The sequence below is a fragment of the Ipomoea triloba genome, chromosome 11, assembly GCF_003576645.1.
Source record: "Ipomoea triloba cultivar NCNSP0323 chromosome 11, ASM357664v1".
In the NCBI taxonomy this organism is placed as follows: Eukaryota; Viridiplantae; Streptophyta; class Magnoliopsida; order Solanales; family Convolvulaceae; genus Ipomoea; species Ipomoea triloba.
Window position 1 is genome coordinate 10,987,331 of NC_044926.1, and position 10,246 is coordinate 10,997,576.

Below are 10,246 nucleotides of genomic sequence, written 5' to 3' on the forward strand. Positions count from 1 at the left end.
GGGGGGGGGGGGGGGGGGGGGTTAATTGGCATTTCAATTCCACAAAATAGAAAACTTTTAATTCTTTTCAATCAAAATATGAAATTTCTCACGTTTCAATTGTTAATAAAGTTTAAACTGTTTAGACTACTAAATAATTTCTTATTCTTGCAAAAGAGGATTGGGAGTATTTTATAATCAAACCACGAACTTTGAAATCTTACGTTGGAGGTGAAGTTTTTAGTTGTATAACTAGTATTTTCACCCGTGCGATGCACAAAATGAATTTGATATAATGATATTGAAGAAAGAAAATTTATGATTATATTTTATACAAAAGAAAATAAGCTATTAGAAAAATAAATTTGCTCACCATTAAATTTCTAATGAACTGGATTAAATGCTGAAGAACTAATAGTTGTTTTTCCTTCAAAAAAAAAAAACCAATAGTTGTTTGCAATACCGAATTATTTTCTAAAAAAATTAAAAACATAAAAAGATCAGTATTTTGGCGATTCTCATAGCATGATTCGTACTTTAAATACACAACTATGAATGCATCTCCAATTTGTTATATTAAATCTTATATATTAATTACATACATATTATTTGGTTTGCTAACCACTGCAATATTTTTTAAATAATAAAATCAAATAAGTACATAAATGCCAAGGACCTTGTGGTCCAATAGCACCAAGTTACTCTCTCATACGGGAGGTTGTAGGTTCAAGTCTCAGTAGAGTTGATATTGACTCTTTGTGCTTCAATTGGTTGATAGGAAGGAAAATTACAAATTGAATTTTATTTAATTAACTGGACTAAATAATGTTGGTGCACCAACAACTGATTCTAACAAAGTGTATTATTATGATTACACAATGACTTGTTTTCTTTAAAAATAAATTGTATGTGCTAATATAAATGAATAACGAATAATTCATTCAGTAATAAACATTTCATTTTATTTGTTAATTATATATTTATTACTTAATCATTTTTATTCTACAATTTTTAATTACATATTATATTCAAGATGAACTTAACCCAAGTCAACACTTTCTATAATTTTCTAGGAAAAATAAAAATAAAACCTTTCTACCCAAAATTAGATAGCCCCAAAACGACAGAGAAATTAAAAGAATAGTGTAACAAAAAGTTAATTAATCAACATCTCATATTGATAGAGAAGTATATGTACTATATTATTACTATTAGTAATTTTAATCTAGAATTGAATTACGAATAGGAAAGTAGAAAACAAAACATGTTGTTAGGCGAAGAGTTGGCGTATGACAAGGAATCGTTGAAAAAAGAGCATTGAATCGTTGGTAACACAATTGACCGACAAGCAAAAGAATGTCTATGACTCTGTGATGATTGATATAGATTCCAATGGAGATGGATTATTCTTTGTGATGGTTACGGAGGAACAAGCAAGACGTTCGTGTGGATAACGCTATCGGCAAAGATAAGGAGTTCGGTGATATTGTTCTAGACGTTGCTTCGAGGATGGGCAAGATTCTGTTGCTACTACCAATGTTGTCTACAAAGAGGTTTTCAATAATGTGTAATTTCAACCGGTGATATTATGTTTTCTTTTTATTTAATTCGTAATATTATTTTTAACTTTATAATCAATTCCTGATCGATTGTCGAATTAATTGCATTACAGTTAGTTTGATTATTAGAAGACTATACATATTAGACTTGAATGGTTATATGTAATGTCCTTTAGACATTTGTATCTATTCAATTGTATGGGCATCAACTCGCAGGGATTAATTAGCGTTGACAGACATTATCTTCTCCCGTTTTATAACTTATTATTTATTAATTATTATTTTATTAGTCAATAATATAATAACAACACCAATTTAAAATTTGAAAATCGCATTCCTTAAAACCCGTTTAAGTCTCATAACTCCTAAAATAAACTATATTCTATTACAATTATGATAAGTCATGAATTAACTTATAAATATACTTTAATTGTACTAATTTCTAAGTGAATGTTATGTGTTTGTGCAAGAACGAAGCGTATTTCAGGTGTTTATGGCTCATGATTGGAAACCGGGACCCAGACATGATAAAGCGTAAAATGAAGACGAATCGGGATGAATTCAAGGCAAAATGGTTCAAGAATGAAGGGTCAAAACCATAGCAAAGTTCAACAGAGAATTGGAGCGAAGGAGAAGCCAGAAAATGCCACAGGGAGGGTGTCACGCTGGAGGTCACGTCGTGACCATTAGCATAACACTCTGGCGAGCTTTCAGATGGCCTGGTGTCACGCTGCAGGTCAGCGTGACCAGCCACCATCTGAAAGTGGCCTGTGTGGTCACAATGAAGGTCATGTCGTGACCTCCATCGTGACCTGTCGGCTGCGTTGCGGATTCCAAGCGTCACGATGCAGGTCACGCCGTGACTTGCATCGTGACGTCCTGGAACCTGCGGGGTTTAATTCTGGTCACGATGAAGGTCACACCGTTACCTCCATCGTGACCAGGCATCCAGAGGCGTTTTTTTTTTTTTTTTTTCGCAAATGTAATAGTATAAATAGGATGAGGCTTTATTTTAAATCTATCTTTCAATTTTTCTATGTCTTCTTTATGTTTTCTCTCCACAAACACTTTAGATCATCTACCCATTGCAATTCCATTAGTTTTGAAGAAGATTTAGAGAAGAACCATCCTTTGTAATTATCAATTTCACTACAATTTCAGATTCAAACATTATATATCTATTCAAGTAAGAGTTTCAACTTTTTCTTCTTCTTTCAATTCTCAACTTTCTTTTGCATTCAAATTCTGTGCTTATTATTCGAATTGTTTTAGTTTACCATTTCATTATGAGTTGTTAAATACTTTAGGGGTTTAAATTTAATATCCTTGTATGAATGCTTACATGAATTAAATTGTTTAATCTAGGTTTTTCATTGCATTTAGAATGAATGTGATTGTGAAATTAGAGAATTATTTGATTCTTGTTTGATTATGGCCAAATTATGCAAGAAATGTATGGAATTGGTGTTTCACCTATGAGAATAGGGATTCACCATAGCCAACCCTTTCACATTTCTAACTTGCCCTTAAGAAAGGGGAGTTGGAAGAGATGATGCACCCGAGGTGTTTGATTAAATATCTCACATAGTGTAATTACCATGAGAATGGGATTAGAATTTTGATGGTAGCCAATGTCCATGAGAGTGGCATTGGCATTTACTTGATTCCCTCACTTCATTGTTTAGCCTAGAACCTTAGAACATTATAGAAGCATTTGTGCATTGCTATTTGATTTAAATCCTCCTTTTTATCATTGTTTATTTCTCAAATCAATTGTTTGTTTTACAATTATATCATGCAAACAAACCTATCAACTCGATTAGCTTTCAAACACTTGATGATGTTGTGCTTAGCCCCTTGCTACTCAAATCCTTCCTAGTCATTCCTAGAGGACAACACTCACTAATTAAACCATTAAAAATACAACTTTCAATTACTATTAAATAATTATTACTTGAACTCCCGATAGAATAAAGCTGTAGAAAAATATAACATATAATCTATCAATATAGATTAAATTCAGAATAAAGTTACTATAATAATCAAATTCAGCAGCATTGATACAAAGTAATTTTTAGAGAAAATACTACTCCATACTTATTTTTGTTCCCACTTCCAACAATACCAATGGTATAAATAATTAGATTATATAAACATGTCTATCTATCTTTTTTTTTTTTTAATATATACACTACTCTACAAAGAATATGACTATACTATTAAATAAAAAAAATTTGCCAAGGATCTTGTGGTCCAGTGGTATCAAACCCTTCCCTTTATACAGGTGGTAGTGGGTTCGAGCCTCGGTGGAGTGAGATACGACATTCTAATAGAGTTAGTAGTATTCAAAATAAAAAAAATTCAACATACTCTTTTTAAAAATAAAATTCAAAATACTCCATATATATTTCCAAAGATCATCAACATTGTCAATTGTCATTTAATTAGATAAGAGGGTGTACATTTAAACAAGCTAGCTAGCTAAGAGAAAATGCAATGCAGGGACCATTAAAGTATGACTGAAGTAGCTTCTTCTTTATATATTGTTTATACTTTATATTCACCGTCTTCGTGTCTTATTGTTTATTCCTTATATATTTGAAGATGGAAAAATTGGTATATATCTACACAAAAAATATATCTTTCATACAAATTAATTAGGATAGCAATTTATTTCTATAACCGAGTTGCTCGAGAATGAGCAAATTTGTCCAATTTATACAAATCCTAAACAGTGATATATAAAATCTCTAAAGTTTTAGCATCGGATGCATATATCTACACATTAACTATTAATTGGGCAATTGTTTACTATAATTCAAGCAATGATAACACCAGAAAACATAATCGATCCAATTCATTACTTCAATTTCACTATATAATATTCGATGTTATAATTTATATAATTGTATATCGACCCAAATATTTTTAAAATATTATAATAAATCCATTCCGTAAATATAGAATGTTATATCATTCACCTAATCCCACTTGAGATTTGAGAAAGGCATGCCAAGCGCTCCATGAATTAACAAAACTTAAGTCAAATACAAAGAAGTCAGCCGAATTTTTACACTTTGGAAACAGGGTAAAATTTTTACACTTTGGAAACAGGGTAAAATATTTATAAAGTGAATGTTATATCATTCACATAATCCCACTTGAGATTTGAGAAAGGCATGCCAAGCGCTCCATGAATTAACAAAACTTATGTCAAATACAAAGAAGTCAGCCGAATTTTTACACTTTGGAAACAGGGTAAAATATTTATAAAGTGACAGCAGATTTGAACCCACGCCCTTTTGGACCAAAGCCTAAATCTGGCGCTTTAGACCACTCGGCCAAACCATCAAGATGAAATATTTTGCTCATGATATAATTAATAAACAAAGTAGAGGTGGTGACATAAAGACATAATTGTATGTATATACGCAATTGAATTTATATGCTTGCTAAAATATTGATTTCTTTTGGGGTTTATATTTAATATTTTAGTATTAACTATTAATGTATTATATAATTTCTAATTATTAGTCTTTAAAAAAATTAAAAATACTTAAACAAATTTTTTAAAATTAAAAATAAAATAAAAATATACGGGCGCCTAGGCGCGATTAATCCCTGGCTAGGCGTCCTAGGCGCTAGGAGCGCCTAGCAATTTTTTCAACCATGGGATTTTGTTTTTATTAATAGTATAAATGAGATGGATTCTACTAAGTATTAAAGACGTAAATTCAAATGATTGACACATGTTTAAATCTAATAATTATTAAGTTATTGTATGTTTGTAAAGATAAATTTTACTATGGTTAAAAATCTGTGTATAAACAACGGCAGTATATCAAGACCTAAATACAAACATTAGGCAAGTTTTGATTTTGCAGTGTACCCATCAAATGGTTTTATCTCTTCCAAGGAATTGACAAGTTTCATCTAAAGATGGGCCATCTTCCACACAAAAAGTTGTGCCTAAGGGTGAGCAATTCCCACTACCACTATCATCCACCATTGACACAGCCCCATTGTCCACCCTCATTGTCCTACTATTTTACTTATTAAATAATATATATATATATATATATATATATATATATATATATATATATATATATATATATATATATATAGATATATATATAAAAGAGTGTTGAAGCGTCAATTTTTCAAGATACAATAAATTACAATAGTATATACAAGCATTCAAATATACTATTTTCAGTGAACTAGAACAAAGATGATCACATAATATTTAAGGAAGTGTTGGTAGAGTTTGTATAGAACAGAGTTGAGCATCTTCTATTCGCTGGGATAAAGCTTTTTCCTCTGTAGGGGCCTTGTGCAGTAAACCCCTGCGGGTATAGACAAAACGCAAGAGAAAAATAGAGAATTTTTAAGCTGTATCGTTAAAAAACATATACCTAACACTATGTATATATAGGAGATGTGAATTTAATAGTATTCGTCTTCTGAAAATTTGAAGTCTTTCGGAATAGTAGTTATTACCCGTATGTAAACTCTACGGGTTTTGCTTCTATGCCAAATAGAGAACTTTACTGTTAGAGCATCCGTATCTACAAATTTGGAATGTTTGTTAAAATTATTTGAACAAATTAAGTCTCTTCAATTTCAGGAGTTATATAATTTAACTCAAATTTAATTGAGCTTTAATTTTGTAATAACCTCCACACTTATGTGAAATTAAATAATGGTTACAGAATTAAATATGCGGTTACATAATTAAATATGTAATTACAGAATTAAATTGGAATTACATTATATAACTCTTAAAACTGACAATTTTAATTTGCTTAATTAATTCCATCATACATTCCCGCATCCCAGAGATGGTCTAACAATAGAGTACTAAAACACATTACTTTATATACTATCAAATAATGTACATTCAGTATACAAATAATGTATTTTTTTATACACAAACAATGTATTTTAAGTATAATCCAGTGGGGTAACTCAAGTGGCAAGTGAGCTCTCTTTGTGGGGAGTAATTTCGGGAGAACCCGGGTTCAAGTGACGATTCCCCCTGGGCTAGCTCCCTTGCTTCCCGGAGCGAACGTGGGTGGACCCCGGACCGTTAAACGGCCGGAGAGAAAGACCCTGTAAATTTACAAAAAAAAAATGTATTTTAAGTATATTAAAAAAATGTACTTTATATTCATAATTCATACAGCTACATGGACCATGGTCCACACCAAGCAAATATAATACAGAGTAGTAATTTGTTTTATATTCATGTTATGAGTTGCAATCAGTATTCCATAGATAATAGTCCACCTTGTAAGGTGGACCACTGACTTAAAGTCCTTTAATATATTGAAAGTTGATTTTTAATACATTGAATGCTCTTTTTTTTTTTTGTGTGCAAAAAATTAAAATTTTAATCTATTAAAAATAAACATTTATTTTCTCAAAAAAAATAAAATAAAAAATAAACATTTATTTATGATCAAGATTGCCAATCCTTATACCATGGACTAGGGTTCACATTGTACTGTGGACCATGGTTTATATGTATGTATTTTGTGTTTTGCATTATAAAATTCCGTATCTTTAGATTATGAATTCTGTATTTGAAATACAATAGTAATTGTACCTTATGTTATGAATTTTTGTGTCTTGTATTGTGAAATTCTGTGCCTATGAACACAAATTATGTACCTAAATCATATTTGAAAAGATAAGTAAATATATAACATGTGTATGTGTTTTGTGTTATAATTTTTTGTGTATTGTGTTATGAAATTATGTACCTTACGAGTGTTTCAATTATTTTCCAAAAAATCACCTCTATTTTTCATTGATCATACCCCTATTTTCCATTGATTTCCATTTTCCCCTTCTAGCCAAACACTGAAAACTTGAAAAATAATTTCCAGAAATCATTTTATAGGTTTCCAAACACACCCTTAATATCAGTTTATTTTCCTTAAAACAGAACCCTAATTCAGCAGAATAACAAGCCCATAATTGAAGCCCAAACTGCTACACAACTCCTTTATATACCGCCCTCAAGAAACCTAAAAGCGCATCCTCTCTCAAACCCTACAAGCGAAAAGTGGTGGCGGGGTCGGCTGATCTGAAATGGGAAGCGAAGGTGTACGGAAATCTATAGGGACTTGTGGTTAGGAAAGCTTCTATGTGCTCCGAATCGGTGTTATGATCTAAGCTTTCCTATACCACATATCCCTACGGCTTTCCGAATCCTCTCTCATTTCACATCATGCTTTTTTATCTTGATTCGTAAGGCGTAAACTGGTTAAAAAAACTGTTATTTTTACCTTGCTTCAAATGCCCAGTGTGGGTTTTTGCAGCCATGTGGCTTTGATCTTGTTGTTATAGAAACATGTTTGTGATATTTGCATTATGAATGTGGGTACTTGGTGTTATTCTTTTATGTTGGCAGATCTATGGAGTATTAACTGGGATTAAAATAAATGGGGGATAACTTTTACGACATGGTTCTTGATCCCAAGAGATCATGGGTAGATTTTGAAAAAAGGATTGAGTGATATATTTGGATCACATAGATATGAGTAATTTACTTTATTTTAAGCATAGAATGTCTTTTTTATACTGTAACATACTGTGTACATATAAAATATTCATTTTTTTATACTTAGAATATCCTTTTCTTTTCTCTTATTTCTTTATTTTGTGGGTGTAACTCTTAGACATCACTATGTAATACTGAGTATCTCATTCTATTTTTTTTACAATTTTTTTTAAAAGAAAAAGCCAACTATAAGATCTTGAATTCAAGAAGGAAGGTGAGAATCAATGAGGACTAGACTCTGTACTTGCTTATCTTGTCTAGGCATGAATTAAAAGGACACTATATCGAATTGTTTCAGTATTTGACACTCTTTAATGGTACACTTAGCATAGAAAAAAAATTTGTGAGTCCATTCGGTTTTCCAAAGTGATCTCCAGGCTGTAAATTGAAAAGCCTCTTGTGCTGAATTACAAATAGCCTCTCTTTACCCGTTCCGCACTGAATATGTTCCTCGGATATCCCATTCTAACACCATTGGTCGTCAAACTCTGGCGAGACGGGAATACTCTTAATCAGACTCACTTCTCTTTTGAAGAAGATTTCCTTCGTAAGAGGAACATCCCAGTTTACCTTTTTTGTTGGTCCACTCTTTCTAACTTTTAAACAGCATCTATTATTATTTTTTTTTAATAATTAATAATTTTAGTATTATAATGAAGACTAATTCCTTTCGGCTAATGAAGATACTCTCTCTGGAAATGGTGAGTTGACATTTTAAAATAATCTTTAATAATAAAATTTTAAATAAAAATAACATAATTAAAATAAAATGAAATAAAATAACAAAACGTTGGCCACCCAATCCCCACATCTTCTGACGACCACCCTGGCGTTTTGTTTTGTTTTTATTATTTTTTTTCTAGAGTTTATTATTAAATTTTTAATTTAATAATTTTGAAAATTAAAAAATTAATAATAAATTTTAAAAATAATTAAATAATAAAGTTTATTAAAATTTAATTATTTTAAAAATAAAAAAATTAATAATAAACTTTAAAAATAATTAAATAATAAAATTAATAATAAACTTTAAAATAAAAAATAAAAAAATTAAAAAGAACTTAAAAAAAAAAAAAAAAAAAACAGAACGTCGAGGTGGTTGCCCCTGCGTTTAGTTTAGTTTAGTTTTTTTTTTTCCTTTTTCTTTTTAAATTTTGAATTTATATTTTTAAAGTTTATTATTGAAAATTATTTTGGAATGCCAACTTACTATCCACGATAAAATTGATGGTAATCTGCTATCAGGTGAAATTGCATACATTTGGAGTGTTCAGGGGCTTAATTACATTTTTTTTGGTTCAGTGGCCTAATTGTATTATCAGGTTACGTTTCTTTTTTTTTTTTTTTTGGAATACTACTAACTCTATTACAATGCAGTATCTGTTCATAACTACTTTCTAAACCTATTGAAGCACAAGAATTAGTATTGCCTCCACTGAGACTCGAACCCACCACCTCCCATATAAAGGGAAGGGAAGGCTCTATGTTTTTTCTTCTTCTTTTTTTTTTAAAGGATATAATGTATCAAAAAATCTAATTTATACAACTATAAATCCAAAATTAATCTTAAGAAAACATTTTACATATATAATGTTTAAACATTATAAACACCAATAATAATACATATATCCAAAAAATTGAATTATTTTTAGAGTTAGACATTTTTTTTTTGAAGATAAACGTAGCTATTCCATTAATTCATAACATAAAACGTTTACATCAAATATCATTACAGTCAGACATAGAAATAACTTTTCTAACTATACTATGAAGCTATGTTCCTTTAGGGAGCTTAAAGCTTCTTCAAAGATCTGGGTCTTCGTTATCATTCTTTTTTGCTCGCCCAGGATAAGATCAACACTTGTCGAAACCAAACTAAACGATTTATGCTAATGAAAATGAAAAGCTCGTGAAAGTAACGAGAGGAAAAATGCTCGTGAAAGTAACGAGAGGAAATGCTCGTGAAACTAACGAGAGGAAAACACAATAATAGAGAAAAAAAAAGTGGGTAAAGTCAAAGTAGGGTTGGGAATTCAAGACTACCAACACAAACCCCAATACCTATCTACTATTATTTTATTCAAAGGGAGAGAAAACGGAAGAAGAAGATCTGTGGCGGTGGTCGGAGGCGGACGGA